This window comes from Equus quagga, chromosome 21 (genome assembly GCF_021613505.1).
Source record: "Equus quagga isolate Etosha38 chromosome 21, UCLA_HA_Equagga_1.0, whole genome shotgun sequence".
Classification (NCBI taxonomy): domain Eukaryota; kingdom Metazoa; phylum Chordata; class Mammalia; order Perissodactyla; family Equidae; genus Equus; species Equus quagga.
In genome coordinates, this window is record NC_060287.1 from 7,555,622 (window position 1) to 7,579,112 (window position 23,491).

At 35.6% G+C, this 23,491-nt stretch overlaps 1 long non-coding RNA gene across 2 annotated transcripts in view; it reads right to left on the reverse strand.

Moving 5' to 3' along the window:
- The window catches only part of LOC124231443 (uncharacterized), a 41,373-nt gene that overhangs the window by 15,123 nt on the left and 2,759 nt on the right, over positions 1–23,491 (reverse strand). The gene's annotated exons all lie outside the window — the stretch shown is intronic.

Below are 23,491 nucleotides of genomic sequence, written 5' to 3' on the forward strand. Positions count from 1 at the left end.
AAAGGTAAATATATAGTAAATGTAGTGGATCAATCACTTATAAAGCAAGTATAAATGTTATAAGATAAAGTAGTGAAATTAACTAAAACTATAATAATCAGTTAAGGGATGCATAAAATAAAAAGATGCAAGAGGGGACATGGAAAATATAAAACATGGAGAGGGGAATGTAAAGTTTTAGAATGTGTTCAAATATCAGTTGCTATCAACATAAATAGACCATTATATACATAGGATATTATATGTGAACCTCACAGTAACCATAAAGCAAAAACTTACAGTAAATACACAAAAGAAAATGAGAAAGGAATATAAACATAACACTAAAGAAAACCATCAAACAACAAGGGAAGAGAGAATGAGAAGAAAGGAAAAGAGAGGAACTATGAAAACAGTCATAACACAATAACAAAATGGCAATAAGTACAAACCTATCAATAATCACTCTAAATGTAAATGGACTAAATTCTCCATTACTTTAAATGTAAATGGACTGAATTCTCCAATCAAAAGACACAGAGTTGGGGCTGGCTCCATGGTGTCATGGTTAAGTTCAGTGTGTTCCACTTCGGTAGCCCGGGTTCATAGATTTGGATCCCAGGCATGAACCTACATCACTCATTGACCATGCTGTGGTGGTGACCCACATATAAAGTAGAAGACTACTGGCAACAGATATTAGCTCAGGACCAATATTGCCCAGCAAAAAAGTAAAAAAGAGACTCAGAATGACTGAATGGATAAAAAACAAGACATCTATATGCTGCTTACAAGAGACTCACTTCATAAGTAAGGGCACACACAGACTGAAAGTGAAGGAAAGTGAAGGAATGGAGAAAGGAATTCCATGCAAATGGAAATGAAAAGAAACCTTATGTAGCTAAACTCATATCATATAGAATAGACTTTAAAACAAAGACTGTAATAAAAGATAAAGAAGGGCATTACATAATGATAAAGGTGTTGATCCAGTAAGAAGTTATAACATTTACAGATAAATATGCACCCAACATAAGAACACAAAAATATATATAAAGCAAATACTAACAGACCTAAAGGGAGAGATTGACAGCAATACAGTAATAGTAGGAGACTTTAACACTCTGCTTGTGTGAATGGATAGATCATCCAGACAGAAAATCAACAAGGAAACATTGACCTTAAATGACACATTAGACCAGATGGACTTAATAGATACATACAAAACACTCCATCCAAAAGCATCAGAATACACATTTTTCTCAGGTGCACATGGAACATTCTCAATGATAGACCATATGTTTGGAAACAAAATAAGTCTCAATAAATTCAAGAAGATTGAAATCCTATCAAGCACCTTTTCCAACCATAATGGTATGAAACTAGAAATCAATTACAACAGGAAAAAATAACAAAAATGTGGAGGTTAAACAACATACTACTGAACAACCATGAGTCATCAAATAAATCAAAGAAGAAAGTGAAAAATACTAAAGACAAATAAAAATGGAAGTACAATGTAAAATCTATGAGATGCAGCAAAAGTGACTCTAAGAGGGAAGTTCATAGCAATACAGGCCTACCTCAACACACAAGGAAAAAATCTCAAATAACAATCTAAGTTTACACCCAAGGGAACTGGAAAAAGAAGAACAAATGAAGCCCAAAGTTACTACAAGGAAATAATAAAAATCAGGGAGTAAGTAAATGAAATAGAGACTAAAAAGATAATAGAAAAGATCAATGAAACTTAGAGCTGATTGGTTGAAAAGATAAACAAAATTGACAAACGTTTAGCTAGATTAACCAAGAAAAAAAGAGAGCTCAAATAAACAAAATCAGAAATGAAAGAGAAGTTACAACTGATACCACAGAAATACAAAGGATCACAAGAGACGTCTATGAGCAATTATACTCCAACAAATCAAACAACCTAGGAGAAATAGATAAATTCCTAGGAACATACAATCTTCCAAGATTGAATCACGAAGAAATAGAAAATCTGAATAGACTAATTACTAGTGTGGAAATTGGATCAGTAATCAAAAACCTCCCAGCAAATAAAAGTCCATGATCAGATGGCTTTACTGGTGAATTCTACCAAACATTCAAACAAGAATTAATACTTGTGTTTCTCAAATTTTCCAAAAAATTGAAGAGGATGGAAAGCTTCCAAACTCATTTTACAGGGTCAGCATTATCCTGATACCAAAATCAGGCAAGGACACCACAAAAAAGAAAATTACAGGCTAATATCCTTAATGAACATAAATGAAAAAATCCTCAAGAAGCTATTAGCAAACTGAATTCAACAATATATTAAAAGGATCACAGACCATGATGAAGTGGGGTTTATTCCAGGGATGCAAGGATGGTTTAACATTCTGAATCAATTAGCATGATACATAACATGAACAAAATAAGGGATATAAATCATTTGGTCATCTCAATAGATGAAGAAAAAGGATTTGAGAAGATTCAACATCCATTTATAATAAAAACTCTCAAAAAAGTCAGTATAGAGGAAACGTATTGCAAATAATAAAGGCCATATATGACAAGCTCACAGCCAACATCATACTCAATGGTGCAAAACTGAAAGCATTTCCTCTAAGATCAGGAAGAAGACAAGGACGCTGACTCTTGCCACTTTTATTCAACATAGTACTGGAATGTTATAAGATAGCCACAGCAATGAGGACAATAATAAAACCCTAAAGACTCCACCAAAAAACTGTTAGAACTAATAAGTGAATTCAGTGAAGTTGCAGGATACAAAATCAATCTATGGAAATCTGTGGCATTTCTATACATTAATAACAAACTATCAGAAAGAGAAATTAAGAAAACAATCCCATTTACAATTGAATCAAAAAGAATAAAATTTAAGCAAGGAAGTGAAAGATCTGTATACTGAAAATGATAAGACATTGATGAAAGAAATTGAAGAAGATACAAATAAACAAAAAGATATTCTATGCTTATGGATTGGAAGAATTAATATTGTTAAAATAGCCACACTATCCAAAGCAACCTACAGATTAAATGCAATGCCCATCAAACTCCTATGACATTTTTCACAAAACCAGAACAAAGAATTTCAAAATTTTTACAGAACCACAAAAGATCTCAAAAAGCCAAAGCAATCTTCAAAAAGAAGAAGAAAGCTGCAGGCGTCACACTCCTTGATTTCAAACTATACTACAAAGCTATAGTAATCAAAGAGGATGGTACTGACATAAAAACAGACACACAGATCAACGGGACAGAACTGAGAGCCCAGAAATAAAGCCACACATATATGGACAATTAATTTACAGCAAAGCAGCCAAGAACATACACTGGAGAAAGGAAAGTGTCTTCGATGAATGGCATTGGGAAAACTGGACAGTCATATGCAAAAGAATGAAACTAGACCATTATTTTACACCATAAACAAAAATTAACTGAAATAGATTTTGAATGGAAGACCTGAAATGATACAATTCGTAGAAGAAAACATAGGTGGCAAGCTTCTTGACATCAGTCTTAGCAATATTTTTATGGATATGATTCCAAAAGCAATAGAAACAAAAGCAAAAATAAACAAGTGGGATTACATCAAACTAAAAAGCTTCTGCACAGTGAAGGAAGCCATCACCAAAGTGAAGGACAACCTACTAAATGAGAGAAGATATTTGCAAAATCATATATCCAATAAGATTAATATCCAAAAGGTATAAAGGATTCATACAACTCAACAACAAAAAAGCAAACAATCCACTTCAAAAATGGGCAGAGGATCTGAATAGACAGTTTTCCAAAGAAGACATCCAGATTGCCAACAGGCGCATGAGAAGATGCTCATCACTAATTGTTAGGAAAATGCAAATCCAAACCACAAACAGATATCACTTCACACCTGTTAGAATGGCTGTTATCAAAAGGAGAAGAAATGAGTGCTGGCGAGGATGTGGAGAAAAAGGGAACTCTTATAAACTACTGGTAGGAAAGTAAGGAGGTGCAGCCACTATGGAAAACAGTATAGAGATTCCTCAAAAAATTAAGAATAGAACTACCATACGATCCAGCTGTTAAACTTCTGAGTATTTATCCAAAAAATACAAACACTAATTTGAAAAGATGCATGCACTCCTATGTTCATTTAGCATTACAATAGCCAAGATATGGAGGTGTCCATCAATCGATGAATGGATAAAGAAGATGTGGTACATATATACAATGGAATACTGTTCAGCCATAAAAAGGAATGAAATCCAGCCATTTGCAACAACATGGATGGATCTTGAGGGAATTACGCTAAGTGAAATAAGTCAGACAGAGAAAGAGAAATACTGTATGATTTCACTCGTATGTGAAATCTAAAACACAAGCAAATAAAAACAAGCTCATGATATAGAGAACAGAGGGAAAGGGAGTTGGGGAGTGGACAAAATGGGTGAAGAAGGGGCTCAATCGTATGGTGATAGATGCTAACTAGACTTTTGGGGATGAACACTTTGTATACCTATGTTGAATTACAATGTTGTACACCTGAAACTTATATCACATTATATTCCAATTTTACCTCAATAATAAAACAGAAATATGTGTTATTTTAAGCCACTAAATTTTGAAGTAATTTGTTACATAGCAATAGAAACTATTACACTATTACAGTGGTCAGTCCCACTGATGAGTTCCCCAGCCTGGCAGGCTCCATCTTGGAAAGGCAGATGACGTTTGCTGAGATCCAAACATAATTCCATGAGGAATTTGGAATCCTGGAGAAGCCTCACTGGGAAACTTCCCACAGTCTAATATTTTCTCATATATTTTACTGAGAATGCATTGCTTGAGCTGACTGCATGAAATGTAACTCAGAGGTAGAGTGCTCTTTTTTACCAGTTTTCAAAACTCCAAGGAGATAATTCATGTCTCTTCCTTTGGTGGCAGGGGACACACAGCCCCTGGAATGACAGGGTGTTATATATTGAATGGCTGTGTCCCTCCAAAATTCACATGTTGAAATCCTCCCCCACAATCATGTGATGGTATCAGGAGATGGGGCCTTTGAGAGGTAAATAGGATTGGATGAGGTCATGAGCATGGAACCATCATGAATGGGATTAGTGCCCTTGTAATAGTCTCAAGCGAGCCAGCTTACTCTCTCTGTTCTCCATCCTGAGAGGATACAATGAGAAGTTTGCAGTCTGCCACCTGGAAGAGGGCTGTCACCAGAATTCGACCCTGATCTTGGACTTCCAGCCTCTAGAACTCTGAGCAATACATTTCTGTTGCTTATAAGCCACCTAGTCTATTACATTTTTGCTTTAGCAGCCTGAACCGACTAAGACGCGGGGGACAGAAGTTCTAAGTAAAGGAAAAGAATGTTGAAACAGCAAAGCAGCAGCCATTTACCTAATCCCACTTCCTGCTTCTGGTGGTTATTATCAGTTAAAATCTCTAGCAATCGTCAAAGGAGTAGTGGGCATAAGGAACCCACATGATATTATGCATGAAAGAGACTTTAAGTGTGGCATACAGGAAATCATGCTCATATTCACAAGGACTCAGTGATTAACTGGAAGAATCAGAGAGGCTCTAAGACAAATCAGACACATTCCCTTTCTATGTACTTTATGTGTGGTTGACTATATATTCTCAGCATAATCATTTTAATAATTTGTATTGCCTATCACAAGAATTAATTTCCCTCCTCCTCAACATCTCAGTATAACCCCATCAGAGATTTAGACACATCTCAAAGGTTCAGGGTGAGAACAGGCCTCAGATTTTTGTCTTTCAGTGAAAGACCCCCATATCCTCATTTACTAGGTAAGCTTCTGAGAAAACTCCTGGAAAGCCTCTCTCTTCCCCAGTTTGTCTGCCTTCTCTTTCCACAAGTTTAGGTTTAAAGAGAAGACAAACCAACAAAGAGTGTGTGAGAGTTGTCTTTTGGGGTCCTGACCACTTCCCCTCTTGGCCCTGCCACATGGAGGTGGTCAACAACACCACAAGGCAAGGAGTTCAGAGCTCAGGACACAAAACCTGGCAACCTTTTTGAGTTTTAGGGAGAAGTGACCAACAAGACTTCTCACATCTTCCCGGTTCACTGGTGAGAACAAAGCACAAATTAATTTAATATCAGTAGAATGTCTTGCCATTTGATCCCAAGTTAAATAGCTCCCATAGGTATTTTTGTGTAAAGATACCTTAAGACCAATATCTCACCATTAGCATTGTTAAAATTAATAAAGGAAATCTCAACTAAAATTGGAGTTGGGAAGACCTGTAGAGGGAGTTCTCACACCCTACCACTCATCTTCAATTACCCCAAACAAGAAGATGTCAATTACAAACCCCAGTTAGAAGACCTCAGTTACTGACCCCAAAAAGAAGAAGCTTCAGTAAGAAGATGTCAATTACAAACTCCAGTTAGAAGACCTCAGTTACTGACCCCAAAAAGAAGAAGCTTCAGTAACTGATCCCAACAGGAAGAGACATACCTTGACCCCCAAACAGGGAGTGCAACTACCTTACTACTCCAGCAGGAGGAAGGAAGACTTCCTTCTTGCCCAGCAACTAGCCCAGCCAATGGAAATGCCAGAGCTCAGCCAATGAGAAGCCATCATCACCTCAACTTTAACTTTCCTCCAATGAACTTGCATTTATCCTTGCTGATGACTTCCTTTTCTTGTCCCACCCTTCTTACTATAAAAGCTTTCCATGTTGTGTAACCCCTTGGAGTATCTCTCTGCTTGCCAGATGAGATGCTGCCTGATTCATGAGTCATTTAATAAAGCCAATTAGATTTTGGTTTTTTCACTTTTTTGGTGAGGAAGATTGGCTCTAAGCTAATATCTGTTGCCAATCTTCCTCTTTTTGTTTGAGGAAGATTGTCCCTAAGCTAACATCTGTGGAAATCTTCCTCTATTTTGTATGTGGGATGCCGCCACAGCATGGCTCAATGAGTGGTGCATAGGTCTGTGCCCAGGATCTGAACCTGTGAACCCTGGGCTGCCGAAGCAAGAGCATGTGAACTTCACCAGTACACCACCAGAACAGCCCCTTTAAAAATTTATTCAGTTGAATTTTGCTTTTTAACAGCATCAAGGATCTTGTTTTCAGAGTGAACAAAACCAGGTAAGCAATGATATTAGCATAACACTGTTAGTTCTGCCTGAATGTGCCACAAGTTATGAATGCTTCCGGGAAGAGAGAGGAAGAATTGTTTTATTAGAAACAGTAGGTAGCGGTATAGAAATAGAAACAGGCAGGTAAACTCCCGGAAGTAGGGGTCGAGGGGAAAGAAAAGATACCCCTCACCCTTGCCGAGCTTCCATCTTGCTCCTGTGTCACTGCCTAGCCTTTGACCTCTCATACTGACTCCCAGGCAGCAGGTATTATCATTGCCTTTTGGCATATACATTAATACCCTTCCTAATGCCCAGTCCTTAAGGGGAGGGAAGTGTTCAGTTTTATTGCTATTGGGGTGATGATTTTCTATTTTGTCAAGCTGAATCTCTGAAATTGATGGTTTTTTTCCTGAACTCATTTTTGTCCCAAAGGAAACATTGTTTTTCAAGGTGATTCAGTTCTACTAGACTGCACAGATTTTGTGGCATTATTGGATTAAACAGGCCTTATGGGCTTACCTTGGGAACCCAGACACCATTTATAACATTTCTATAGGGGAAATGCATTTCAAGCTCTAAAGTACCAGATCTACAGAAAGCTCATTAGTAAACCAGTAATGCCCTTTCTTTTCTTCGCCTTGCCTTTGCCTGTGAGAGAAGCAATCACACTGTATGAAGAACCGCATTCTTTTAACTAACTTCTTTTATCAGTTGGAATGCTTTTGTCTATAAGTAACAGAAGACCCTGCTAAATGCGGTTAAACAATAAGAACATTTATTAGGACATTCCGCAAGAAGTCCAGAGAGAAGCAGATCTAAGGACTGGCTCAGCAGCCTAGCAATGCCTTAAGGTACCTAAGCTCTTTCTTACCTTTGGCATTGCCATGCTCTGCATGTCGTCAATCTTCCTCTTCCCCATCCCCTAGGCAGCAGCAACTCTATGCATTAAATCCTCATAACAGAATCCAAAGGCTGGAAAGGAAGGGAATTGAGGTGTTTTCTCCTCATGCATATTTCCTTTACCAGGAAGAAACCTTTTCCAGAAGCCTTGCAACAGACTTTCTTTCAGGTCTTATTGGCCAGAACTCGGTTACATATGGACTCCAAATGAATCCCTGGTGAAAGGGGAATGAGATTATGACCTATAGCCTTCATGCTTTATTCCCTGGGCTGGGAGTGGGCACAACTTCCCTGAGCACATTTTTCCCAAACTTGAACAAAATTAGGGCTTGATTAGGAAAGAAGAAGAGAGGACTGGTTGTTGGTATGTAACCACTAGCATGTCACACAGTAATTTTACTCCTTTTTATTTCCTCTTGCTTAAAAGGTTTACTCTAGACGAATAACATATGGCACTGGGCTGCAAAGATGAGAATTTAATGGGATACAAAGCTCATTAACAAAATGTGTGCTAAATTGCAATGCTATGGTTGTGCTGCAAACTCGATGTTGTGAAATTATATTCCTGATTAGACAGTATAAATAGAGCAATGCCAATTTGGATGTTAGAGTAATTCATTGAGCTTAGAGACATAAAGCGTGGAAAGCTCCCTTGTGCTAACTAGGCTCACTTTTCATTGACCTGTGTCCAATGAGCCAAAAGATAAGCCATGTGGAATTCACTTATAAACAGAAATGTTAGTTAATATGCCACTTACTGTACACTGAAATAGTGACAGCTTTTCAATGATTAGTGACACAGAAAATCTTTGTCCAGAGACTATTAGTAGTTTTTTCAAGGCAATACGCCCTGAGTTCAAGTCAAATATAACCAACAACACAATCACCAAAGACACCCTTCTCCAGTAAGGAGAAGCTAGGTTCCATTACCCACTCAGTTCCAGTGAAGCAATCTGACGCAGGCTGGTTACAGCCAGACCTAATTAGCTATGTCTAAAACAAAGCTGTGACACTTAAATACCCAGAACTGCAAAGCCAGTGGTCTACTCGGAATTTTCCTAGGAATACAATGTGGTCCATAGGAGAGAGAATACTCTTTCCACAACCATCTCTCTGTTTGGAACTTTGTGACAAGATCTGGGTCTGAGAGAGGGTATACCCTCTGTATCACCTCTCTCTCCTAACTTTGAAATGTCATGTAATGAAAACTGTGTGTCATTATGACTTTCTTTAACTTACCTCTCTTCCTCTGTGGGGTCAGGATAGTGAAGGCTGGGATTTCTATGATCCTGTATTGAATTTCAACAGTTCTCTCTTCCCAAACTTTAGTTGGAGAGTGGGGAGAAAGGGATTTTCAAAAAAGGGGATCTTGATACTTCATTGGGTTTAAATGTGTCTGAAAGCGAATAATGCAATTCTTTTTCTTTTGCTTTTTTTTTTTTGGTAAAGAAGACTGGCCCTGAGCTAACATCCATTGCCAATCTTTCTCTTTTTGCTTGAGGAAGATTGTCCTTGAGCTAATGTCTGTGCCAATCTTCCTCAACTTTGTGTGTAGGACACCACCACAGCATGGCTTGATGAGCAGTGTGTAGGTCTGCACCTGGGATCTGAACCTGTGAACTCCGGGCCACCGAAGTGGAGCATGTGAATTTAACCACTACACCACTGGGCTGGACCCTAGAATGCAATTCTTAAAGAGTATATAGCGTATCTTTTCTTTTTGCACAAAAACAAAGGAAGAGGATAAGACAATAAAGAGAAGTACACAGAACACACTTAAGCAGGAAATATTTTTCAACTACAAATTTCTGTCAATAGCAAGTTAAAGCAATCCTAAAATCAGAAATAAACAATGTTGAGGTGACCTAAAGCTCTCCATATCACCTCAGTTTGAATCCCTAATGGCTGTGTTGTTTGCAAAGAACATTCTAACATTGCAATGTCTTATCAAATTTGAATTATGATCTTAATCAATTTATCAATAATTTTTTATTGGGTGTTCAGCACTAGGCTCGGCTCTGTGTTAAGGAATACAGAGGGACTATAAAACTCAAAGCCTGCTTCAAAGAGCTTACTCCATAGTTGAGGAGAGGACTGTTTTACTTGTAATAACACAGCACTATGCAGATACTATATAAATTAAATGCCAAATTTACATATGACCTAGAGAGTACACACGTTCACATATTTCTAATATTTTATTTCTCATCCACTTTCCTCTGACTTTCTGTATGTACAGTTCCTCCCCGTTACCTTAGCTGTTGACCTTTTGAATGTGGATGAAGCACCAGGTCTAATGTACTGTAGATTTTGTCTACAACTGGTGTTTGTGACATTCTCTCTCTGCCTTTACAAAGCCCAAAATAAAACTAAGCTAAAGTATTCCTAAACTTTTTATAATGTGGATGACTTTCTGCTTGCATGAGAATTGTTTGGAATTACTGCTCAGGCAAGAACAGACGTTGGAAAAGCTGAAGAACTAATTGGGATTTGCACAGTTCTGTCAATACATGGGAAAGCTTCTGTCTATGGCGATACCTGCCAGAAAGTAACAAAAGGTTTTCACTGACATGGAAAGCAAGGGTTCATTTAATTTTTTGGAATTCTATTTTTCAACTCTATGTTCATTAGTTGAGTTTATCTTCTTTGTCCCCAATTATGTCGTTTTAGGTGCTGAAAACTCTACTTTTTAAAAATATCTGTAACTAATTACAAAATTAAATATCTGCACTTAATTGAAGGATGGATAGAGATAGCTTATTATGTTCCTGCAGAAAGAAAAAATCAAAATAACTATGATGCTCAAAATCCAAGAAAACTATATATGCTTAAAAAGTGAAGTGTATATAATTATTTCCTTTTCCATCCAAGAACAACCAACTAACTAAATATAGCCTTTATTAAATCATACCTCAACTTTAATGTAGAAATCTTATCAAACAAAAATTTTTCACTAAGCGCCTATTTATCAGAAAGAGTTTCTTTCTGGAACTAGAAATTTGAATTATAAATGCATAACAATAAAATGTCTACTTGATGAGTCTATTATGCATTGATAGACAAATATGTAGAAAATGGTTTCAGTCTTGTGGAAAAGAAATGATCTTAATATCCCTTCTTTATTCTCATCTTATTGTGAAATAATATTTTAATTGTTCAACAATTGCTATCTTACCTATAAAAGGAAATTGCCTTTTTAAAAAAGTAGGCCAAATAAAATAGGCCAACTTGTTTATGAAGCAAAGTATTTTCATCCACTTACTCATAGCTCTTGGCTTTTGACAAGATGTCTCTGACATCTGAAATGGAAATATTCACTCTATAATTATACAACTTTATATGTATATTTTTTCATATATATATTCATGCTAAAAAAAATTTTTAGATGAGCTTATTTGAATAGTGTAGGCCATCCATTAAAATTGAGGAATTTATTCAGTTGAGTCTGTGATTCATAAGCATATCCTCATATGACATCGAACTTTTTCCTGCCAAACATTTGTACATAGTTTTAAAGTTACAAAACTTTCGTATATAGTTATAGCTTTTGACCACTTACTCTAAACAAGCCCGCATTGGGGCAAAGGTTGTTCATGCCCTACACTGTGGTCCCTAATAACTAAATTACAATGTTCAAGTGATGAATGATCTAAATAGATAAGCAATTTTTAATGCTATGCTTTAAGGTAAGAAGGGGAAAGTTGTAAAATGTGAGTTTGAAGAGTAGAAACTAAAATGATTTACAGCTTTCCTATATAAAAACTGTGCAGGCTAATCTCCTTTTCACTTTGAACTTTTTTGTGGGCCTCGTGAAACTAAAAATACATTCTAGGGAAGACTATGTTTTTAGTTACCAAAATCTTATTACCATTAGTGAGACATATTTATATTGGAACATTTAATTAACATTTAATTCATTACAATAAATCTCACAGTCTTAACACTTTACTTCCTACCATTATTTAGGAAACATAACTATCAAAATATTATAAAATAATACCTGTATTAGTCAATGACACCTACAGTTATGATGGATAATAAGCAACCCCAAAATCTCAGTGACTTACAAAAACAATCTTTTTTCTTGCTCATCAATCTGTGGGTTGGCTGCAGACCCACCAATCTAGCTGGGCCAGGGCTCAGTTAGGCTTGGTAGACTCCAGGCTTTGGGTCTAGTTCAAGTCTGCTCCATTTGTCTTCATCACTCTGGGACCAGAGGCTGCTCAGGGCATATTCTTCTCATGGTAGCTAGCAGAAGCCCAAGAGCTCAAGTCTAAGCACACCACTACCTTCAGACATTCATAACTGCTCATGCATGGCTGCTCACATTCCATTGACTAAAGCAGGTCACATGGCTAAGCCCAACATTGATGTGACAGGAAAATATTTTCTACCTACCCTAGTAGGAGATAATAAAAATTTACTTGAAAAAGGATTTGAGTGTATAATGAAGAATTAGGAACAATAATATTCCATAATATTCACATAATATTTTATAATAAACATTCCTTACATTAAGTTTCATAAATATATTTGCACAGCTTGAGGAAAAAACTCTTGATCAGTAAGGTAAAATGATCCACTTGTAATAAGAATTTAAAGTTGAAAATTTAGCCAGAATTTATGTCAGCTTATAGTAAGAGTTTAGGTTAAACACACGTTCAACACGTAACTGGGTTGTTAACATAGGAGTACAGTGAGATGATATCTCCCAGAACCAAATGTATATGACAGTATCAGCATCATTTCAAAAATTAAATTATTTAATAATGACGTTGTTTGAAAAATGTACCTTTCCTACTTTGATAATTGGAAATAACATTTTTTCCAGCATAACTTTAGGGCAAGAAGCAGTCAGGAACAGAAATCTATCATTTCTCTTATGCGTTAGGGAAAAATATTTTCCTAATATGATTTCTATGATGTTCTGTTGTAAAAGGATGCTACATAGGATTGCTTTTTTTAAATGATAGTAAATCTAATGTCAATAGAATCTCAAACACACTGCGATGTGAAGTCCATAACCACGACTGTGTGCAGCTACTCCCCTGAACACCCGCTTCGAGGGCGGAATGAGAACTCTCATAAACAATCCATTTGATTCTTGACATTGCTGCCCAGAGTAGTGAGAAATGGAAAGGCTGCTACATGATTCTTTGTTTCTATTTTTGGTTTGTGTTTTCAGTGCATGACTTTCAAAGCATTGAAGGGGCTATTTAAGGATCATCCCAAATCATATTAAATTGTGGCTAAAAGAGAAAGCGAAGATCTTAGGCAGGACTTCCTGACTTATTTGATGACTCCCAAGTTACCTACAAAATGAATAACTTTTTAGTCACCTACCTTTTTGAATTCATTCTTCATTTACTCCCCTATTCTACAGACAAATTAGGCCATTCCTTGTTTCCAAAATTTACTCTAAGCTATCCTACCTTTTTCATTTTTTTCTGGGCTCTTTCTCTCCTGTTGTCTATAACCTTCCAACGTTTACATCCATTAAGAACTAACTTCAAGGACCAAATAAAACTTCCCTGACATACTTTTTCTGATAATCCTTAGACATTCAGTTCCCCTTGCTTTTCGTATCTCTCTAGTGGTATGGCTCACGGTCTAACTTCTGCGTTATTTGGCTTATCAATTGTCATTTATTGAATATCTGCTGTGTGTCCGCCCTTCAGAAGCTCAGCCTATTTTGCATGTTTGTAATCTTAGCAAAGAGTCAGCTCCCTGAGATCAAAGGCTGTCTTACTCAAGCGTTGTCTTCTCTGTGGAGCTCAGCACATTCTCTTTCACACAGTAGGTGCTCAATAAATATTCAAATAAAAAATAGTTTTGTGGGAAAAGATCTCAGCAATTTTTATTCATTTTGTCCAGGGGTTTTCACAAAATGATGTAAAAATTTATTTTAGGCTTCAGCACAAGCACCTGGATCACAGACACTCAAGAAACTGTAAGAGGGTCTTTAGAGGTAATTGGATCTATTTGAGCTGGGAAAAGACTGTGCTATCTGCCTGGAGGTATTTCAAATCAAAGACAGAACCTCACGTATCTGGGATGATTTGAGTGTGGGTCTGCATAACAGTTGTGACCCCTCCAGACTATTATGGCTCTATATTAAGAATTTTTAATATTCAAATAGCAAATGGTAAACTCACAAAAATGAGGATATACACACACTATCTTGTAACACTTTATTTATACAACTATAGATCTCTACATAAATTAGTAACTATTTTTACTTATATAAAATAATAAAGCAGCTAAAATTTTATATTTATAAAGGTTTTTTATCCTCTTTGATCTTTTTTCCTATCTTCCTTAAGCACAGCTTTTATATGCCACTAATTGCTCAAAAACATAGAGTAGCCCATTATTTCTTTATAGGTGTAGAATTTTTAAGCCAGAAGAGACTAGAAACTGTTGAATCTTATATGTTAATTTCACACAATAGCAACTGAGGCCCATAAAATCGTTATTGAAGTCTCATTACCTGTCAGAAGCGAAACTGTGACTAGTCTCCTGACTCTGATGTAATGTTCTTTCTACTTTCCCATTCCAATCCTTTTTAAACTCTTCTGTTTCTCAAGATCGCTACAATGAGACTCGTTCATAATTACTTGAACTTATTTCTGACTGTAGTCCCGACACAAATCTTAACTCAGGGTGATTGCCTCCTATCATACAAACATCTGTCATGAAAATCTTTCCTTAAATTCTCTTCTGCCCAAACTCAAAGACCGGCCTCCTTTGTGAAACAAACTCTGCTGTTCCAACTCACAGTGAAGCTCTTGAATCTTCAAAAGAAATATTTCATATCTACATGCTTAAAACTCTGCTAGCTAAGGTGCCAGATATAAAGACAGCTTTCACTTAGTTTATAGTACAGGTGGGGAGATTAAACACGTTTATGTAAACAGGACAAAAGATCATGAGTGTTTGAAAATGGCCACAAAGAGCCACAGGAGCACAAATAAGAGAGAGGTATAGGTGGTATCCAATGTAAGTATTTAAAGATGGTAAAACTTCTAGAAAGAGGGAGGGATAATTCGAGACTAAATTTAAGCATTGCTCAAAGACAACAGTTGCAAAGCACAGAAGGAAAGCAGCAAATATTAAATTTGGCAGGGCCTTAGGGTTTGTTAAGCAGGGTAGTGAGGAGGAAGACAGGAGTAAGGCAGGGTGAAGCTTGGTCATAGACAATAATAATTTTTAAGCAAAGGTACTTGGACTTCATTTTCCAAGAAATATGAAATTATTGAGAGTATTTGAGCAAGGCAATTTTTTGATCAGAGCTCTGCTTAGACAGATTAAACCAGCTGGAGTCTATAGAATGAATTGAAGAGGGATATAGCTCATGCCAAATAGACCAGGAGTGGGTGGAATGCTATACCCCAGGCAAGAGTTAGTGAGGGCCTGGACGAGAACAGGAAGTGGAAAAGAAAATATGGGGTCAAATGTGCAAGAACACTAGAATAGAATCAACAGGATTTAGTAACTGATTGGGAGTGGGGAAGAGAGTGTGGAAGTAGTTAACAAAGATGGCCATAAACAGGGAAAGAGAAAACAGAATGACATGCAAGTATTGTAGGGGAAAATTATTACAATATTTTTGAAAACTATTGCATTCTAAATTAAATTCACAACTTGGATACTATAAAATGTACCACAAATCAGCATGTATATTTAGATACAATAGAAATCTAATGCTTAATTACACACTGTCTTATTGTTCATTAACTTTTACAACCGTTTCTGTGTTGCCTCTTCAATGATACCAGATACTTCTTGAGGAAGGGGAAAAAAGGAGCGGACGGAGTGACCTGACATGGAGAAAATTCTTACTATATTCCACACTCAGGCACAATACATATACTTCTATTCCCATTTTACAAATGAGAAAATTGAGGCTCAAAACTATCAGGTACGTTGCATATATTGTGGGAGATGATGTAATATGTCCCAGTCTTAGTAACTCCCAGAGCATAGGGACTTTCAGGAGTACCAATAGGTAAAGGTTCTTGGAAGCAGACTTTTGCTGAAAATAAGAAAAAATCCTTTTTCAACAATTACAGTTGTGAAGTTCCAGAAGAGAATTGAGACCTACAGGGAAAGTTTGATGAGTATATGTAGGTATGTAGTCTTCAAGCAAAGGAAATCACAAAAGTTTTTGCACCAAATTGTCTCAAGATACTAAAGGATATGTGAGCAAGTTACATAGATGCAAAAATTAAATATTATAAGTTTTCCTTTTTCTTTGTTAGTGTAGACAGTTTTTAAATAGCTTCATTTTGCTTTATTTTCACACTCTATTGGTAGATTTTTTTCATAATTTTCCTTGGATTTATTGTTATATGTGTATGAGTATTGTGGCAGAACTGTATGTTTTTCTTAAGTGTAAAGGCAACTATAAAATTCAAGAAATACCTTCTAAATAAGACTCCAGAAAGTAATTTGTTCCTTTGTCAAAATATGTATCTTTCATCACAGACTACTGGTGGAATGAATAAAGGAAAATATGTTCCACGTGTGCGTTTCACAAGAAAGTGAAAATTGAAAGTTTTTTGACGTCAGAGAACCAAGCTCCATTGCACTTTGCACACATAAATTCTCCCTGAGCAAGTTATAAAATATAATGTAAATTAACATTTAGACTTCAAAATTGAAGTGTGACTTCATGTCTCATCTCTTTACATAACCGCACCCACTTGTGAAGAATACTCTCTCACAAACAGACAAACTTACCTGGGTGCGGATGGTCAATCGGTCCTGCTAAAATCTGAGCAAAACAAAAAAGGGAACATACCAAAATCCAAAAATAAATTCTCTTATCTCCTTCTTATTAAAGTTGTTTGCTTGATTTTTCCCAGATCCTTTTCATTAAGATAAAGGTAGGAGTTTTAAAAATTTTAATGTTTACTTATTATAATCTATGGAAAAATGTGTCTGTGAACTGAGTGTGATTTCTCTGTGGTGCCTCTTTACAGTAGATTAGGTTAAATTGTGGAAGCCGGAGCTGTAGGAATAGCTTAGTACAAAATAGAAATGGTACCCAGTGCAAAATGAAGGAAAGCTTCTTTGTCAATAGCCAGGTACATTTCAACAGCTAACTTCTTTCCAAAAACCCACATCAAAGAAGAATAAGGCAGAAGGAGTTGAAGGATAAAAAATTTAGAGATCCACAGAAACAGGCAGAAGTTTTTGGCCAGCACTTAGTCCAAGATTAGATCGAAAACCCCTAAGATTCTATAAGAGTTCTTTCTAGGGAACCCTGTGTCTAAAATAAGAGTTAGTCACTTGGCTCTTGGAGTCTATTAGCACAGCTCAAGCTGGGCCGATTGGTGATAGGGTACTCTGGACCCTGTATCTTTATAAGATCTCTGGAGCCTTGCACCAGAGTTCATGGCAAGTGGGACCAAGGCCAAAGGCCTTAAAGGATCGGATTGGGTGTTGATAGCTGGTGCTAGGAGGAGGTATGGAGGCAAGGACAGAAACGTATCATTTCAGCTATTTAGGGGTCCCCATCAAGGAGGTCTGATATGTCTACATGTGTGGACAAAAGCATATTCTTATTTTTCAAAGAGAGAAACTGGGACTGCAAGAGGCTAAGAAATTTTTCCAACATCGTGTAGAATGAGTCAAGCCAACATTTGTATTCAGACTCCAGAGGGCATAATATTTCTACTGTATCAAGAAGTTCTAATATTCCCTAGGCAGGACAAAGTTGTTTGGGTTTTTTTAAATACATTGTTTCCAAATTAGGATTCATGTTTCCGTTTCTAATTTAGTTTACTATTTGAGTGACTGTGTAGATAATAAAATAAGCCTCTGAATCTTATGCTATTACTTGCACTTAATCTTTACTTTAGTTCCTCTTGATATCTCTGCCTAAATGTAGACAAAATGTTCTGTAACAATAATACAACTTTTCCCTGATTGATCCTTTCTCACGAAATCTCAACAATAGTTTAATTTCGTAAATTCTAATTCTCTTTGACCAAAGCTTCAAATAAAAAGAAGAAAAAATGAACCAATTTAGCAAAAGTATGTCTATTTTAAAATTAACAATGCAAAAACAAAGACCACCCAAAAAAATGGTATAGAAGAGTTCTCAGCTATGAGACAAGAAAACTGCAGAATAAAGAGATTAAAGTAACAAGTAACTATTTAAAATATTGCTAAACAAAGGAAAGAAAGATCTAAGAAGATATTTTGAACTTTGGCAGCTTTCTTATGACCATTGCCAAATAAACACACCAAAATTAGGAAGGGCACATTTGGTCTGAAACAATCCGGTCACTTGTGCTATTTAGAAAAAGTTCTTTCTGTTCATCTAGACTATTAACCTACACACACACACACATACAGACACACACACAGACCAACAAATACATACACAAAAGTCAAATATAAATTACCTTCTTAATATGAAAACAACCACTCAAAATCTTCTGTGCACGTGACAATAAATTTGCAGGTCCTAGAGAACACTGTGCTAGGTATAAGCAGACTTAGAGTCTAAACTGAACCTCACCCCTTATTAACAGGGTGACTGGAGAAGTTGGTAATAACCCTGTGCCTCAGTTCTCTTATCTGTAACGTAAAGGAGTTGGGATGGATGATTTCTAAAGTTCTTTCCAGCTCTATGATTATATATGAATCTCAGACAAGTGGGATAAGAAAATCTATGCGGCTGTATTGAATTGCCTCTGTCCTCGGTTCTGAACGGCTTCGAACTTTAAGGCCGATTCATTACAGCCCGGAAGGAGCATTCCCATTTCAATTTCTAAGATAATCACGGCCAGGTTTAACCCTTTCAGATTAAATGTTAATTTCTTATTTTTCTTAGCCCTCTACATTTCTTAGCCCAAGACTTTCCTGTAATTAGATGTCAGTCTTTTGATTAATTCTGTATTTGCTTCGTGCAAGTACCTACTTTTAGCCCCTAGATTATTTCTAATGTGTGTGCTTCCTGCCCTATCTCTACTTGCTCTTTTGTTTTTATGCCTTTTTCTTGTACCCAATCAGAACTTTCCTGTACTTTAGCAGATAATTCTCTTTGAGAGCCTGATCTTGCCCTTTAAGTTTCAACAATTCTGTGCCGGTAATATACAAAATAATGCAATTCTACCTCTTTTAAATCAGAAACATTTTATGTCAAATATAGTAAGTCCTCTTGTTAGTGCACATTCTTGTTCCCAAACATCTATAATTTTTCTTAAAATAATAGGATACAAATTCCCATCATAAAATGTGTTCCAAAGTTTTAATTATTGGATAGGCAGGAATAGACATGTTCCACTTATGTAACAAAGATTATATCATACCGCATAACTCAAAATTAGAAAAGTATAGTAAATTAACTGGTGTGCACATATGAGTCATTTTAGCAAACTGTAAATTCAGTAATGAGGTAACTAAATTCAAAAGTTCTAATGGCTGACTCAGGTGGTAATTTATTACTGTGTTTTTATCAAACACACGTATTGCTATATTAATTGTTTTAATTAGCAAAAGGGATATACAAATTAGAAAGTATACGTTCTTTTTTCTCTTTCTCAATGCATTGCCTAGAGATTGTCTCCAGCCTGAAGGAAGAAAAGGTGGATGGAATAGTAAATCTTTACTGTATCAAAACTTAAATAGGAAATAATTATCCTAACTAAAAATCTCTGAATTTGTCCACCGATTATTCAAGACAATTTAAATTACCCTACTTCTAATTTATTCCATAATGTCTAAGGCACAGTCCCAAGGTGCTGTCACTAGACAAGGACTCAAGTAGAGAATAGAGGGTAAGAAACTGACTCTGTCAGGGATGCTTAAGTAAAGAAAATAATATTATAATCACATAACCCCAATTATTGCCAGGACAGAAGAGTATGACTGTGCCCTTGTATTTCTGCTTTCTACACACACTTCTGAAGGAGTACTCTTAGTTCTTTTTTGAGTTCTTTTACCCTTTAAGGCTATTCTTTGGGAGTATAGAGGTACAAAGAAACACTAAGTTAACATCATTAGGAAAGACTTCTCCAGAATCTCTCAACTAAAGCCTTTGATGAAGCTCTTAAATATTGGATACCTCAGTTGTTAATTCTATAAAACTTGTCACCAATTTTAGTGCTTTTCTAGGGTCTAGTGACTAATTCTAAATATTTCTACTTGCTATATGAGAAAATGAAGGCAGGTTATAAACTTCCTTGGATAGTTTGGATAGTTTTTTAAAGTGATATAAACAATTGAAATCGCCTTCCACTCCAGCAGTCTCTAAGCAATTGTTGTTTGCATTGTGTAATTTATGTTTACAATGATTAGCTAATAGTTTCTGATATATTACATTTATAATGTAGAGTTGTGATTTTTATTATGTAGATGTAATTTGTTGCCCATTGAGTCCTTTTTTATAATTACAGTGTACAGTAATTATATTTATTTATTACTCACATTATGCCCTTCATAACAAAATTATAATATTTTAAATTTCTAGAGTGTCATGAGTGCTTTGTGCGAATTTTTAATTTGCTAAAAAGTATTTACTGAGAATCTAAGTCAGGCGTGCTCAATTTGCCAGTAATATAACAATGAACAAATCTTGATTTGAATACTTATTGTTGGAAAATAATATCCATACTGTGCTCAAAATAGTTATTTTTTTCACTATTGTGGTATACAGGAATGTGCTGCAATGAAACAGTGACTTTTTGTAATTTAATTATGGTAAGGCAATTTTTAAAATAGACAATCCATTACTACTGCTAAACATTCTCATGACCAATTACCTTTATATCATCTTGTCAGTTAGTTGCATTGAAAATCCAGTTTTCTCATTACTAATAATGCTTTAATTTTATTGCTCTCATTTTATGCATGATAGTAATGGAAAATTCTACATGAGTTGTTGAATCTTGCAGTTCCACAAGATGATTCATCTTTCCACTCTACTGTGTCTGGATAATATCCTTTCTGGACACAATGTGCTTGTTCTTTTAGCTCATCTCTTTCTATTTCATTCTCTCTCCTCCCCTTTGAGTTTGCTATTATTCTTCTCCACCCCTCACCCCACAACAAACTTTCGTACCAAACTTTCCTCCAGGGCCCCTTTGTGCCATCCTGAAAAAAGACCAGTATGTGAAATATGCTTTAATAACATGCTTTTGCTGCTTATGTAAAGAAATACCGTAGGTAGAATAATGTTGCATTTTTCTGTGATATATTGCCAAATTGAGACATCCTTGCCAACAGACTATAATTATATTTCTCAATGTCCTCACATGAAGCATTTAATAGTAAACTTCTCTATGAGCATACCAACTGGAAAATGTTTATTATTCTTGGTAAACTGGCAATTTTTAACTATTATTAAACACTGAGCATTGTGTAATCAACTACATCTTTCCTTGACCGCCGAGAAAGTTGGAGGCAGGAACCAATCCAAGCTTTATGGGACCTCAGGTCTATATAATTTGGGGACCCTTGTTTAAGAAAAAAGAATTCAAAATTATGAATAGAAAATTAGGTTCAGGACTGTGGGAGAGCCTCATCCCAGTTCAGAACCTTAAAGCTTAAGCTTTATTAGCTGCAGGGCAAATCCACTTCGGCTTGGAACTAAATTTTATGCCCAACTGCTGCTGTTTTCCTCCATCATCATTTCTTAAGTCACTTGATACCCTCTTATCTTTACACAATTGGGATCCAATCGGTTAGTTAACTGAAATTTCTGGAAAATATCGAAATTACGAAAGATTACATACACATAAACAAACATATTCTTTCAACTTAAAGCATATAAATCTTCATTTATTTGTCAATCTTTTGATTGATAGCCAAGGATTTTTATTCAGATAAGGAATTAAGTGCAAGTTATTTAATGGAAGTTTTTCTGTTTAATTTCCCCCAAGCCTTGCCTTTTACAATTTGAGTTTTATATTTTAATTTTGGACTAATGGTTTCATATTTCCTGTACCTATGCTTTTATTGTAAACTGCCTCAAAACTGTTTCAAAATAAGTGGATTAAAGTTATTACTCATGACTATTTGTACATAGATTCTCTATTTTGTAGATTATCAATGGTGATGTTGTAATACTTGGTTGATTACCTTGGATTTTTCTGAGTTACTTCCTTTTGTTACATTTGGCATATGCTATGTAAATAAAATAAAATTCATCTGACTCGTGTGATAAAGGCTCTACTTTATATAATTTTGGACTGTATGTTGTTTCAACTTTCCAAAATTCTAGACTGTTGATAACTGAGTGTACATTAAGTATCATTTCTTATACACACAGATTATTTAAAGTATGCTAAAAAAATAATAGAGGTGGATAGATTTTTTCAAATTTAAATCAGCAGGCAAAAGTAGAAACGAGTTGATGTTTCAACATAGCTTTTGTGTTTAATTAATATAGGCTTTAAATTTGCATAGGTATAAATTGTAGAAATATTATTAGCTACTGCCAATCTGTTTCATCACACAACAATGAACAGCAAATAGCATTGGTATTTTCATCTGACCTTGTGGTGTGGAGTTTTAAGGGCTTTCATGAGTGCATGGATGTGTACTGTCCTTTGAAATCTGCATCCAATCTTCTGGGCTCAGTTTCAGAATCCAGTGCTATCATTTAAAACAAAAATAGTTTGTTCTTTTATCTGTGCAGCATAACAGAAGAATTTTAATCAGAGTCAGACACATACTCTGAAGGAAATCACTGTCTACCCTTCTACAAAAGAACTAAATTTCAGAACCTTACTTCAACCTTCAGTTGTTCAATAAATTAATTTCACACATCTTATGTTGAGTCATCCAAGATGGAGTGATCTCATTTCTTAACAACCAGAAGATGGTTTATTTTACAGTATTTGCCTTGCTTTGAGTTATAGTAATTTTTGAAACCCATTAATACAAGAAATTTGATTTTATAACCATTTTGAAGACAAAAATAGCATGTTATGGCATGGATGAGAAAGGACAGTTAGATTCTTTAAAAATATTTTTGAGGGAAAGTATTAGTTTAGATTATTATGAAAATAGTGCCTAAATCAATAGGGCTTATAAAACTATGCAATTATTCATCACAAGTTGCTCTAGAATTAGTCATCTTAGGTTCTATTCTGAACATAACATGACCATGCATCTTCATAAGCTACAGTTTCTGAAACTTGGTCATTGTTTACTTTTTAAGTGTGTGATAGCACAATGATGGAGAAGTACCTAAGGTAGAGAATGAAAAGAATGCAGATTAAGAGTGATGCCATAATAGAATGGACTAAAATTGTTGGTCCCTTTAGGCCTGGAAAACCTAAAATAAAGAGAAAATGAGATTGAAATACATTAAAATAAGGGAGGTGTTGGTAGGCTTAACTGTGACTTTTCTACTAGCTTCAATGTTGGAAGAAGACCTTGAGAAAATAAAATTGAGAAACATTTTTTAAGCAGGGCTTTTCATAGTGAGTTCTAAACAGAGGTGAATCATCACCCTTAGGAAGTAGTATACAGTA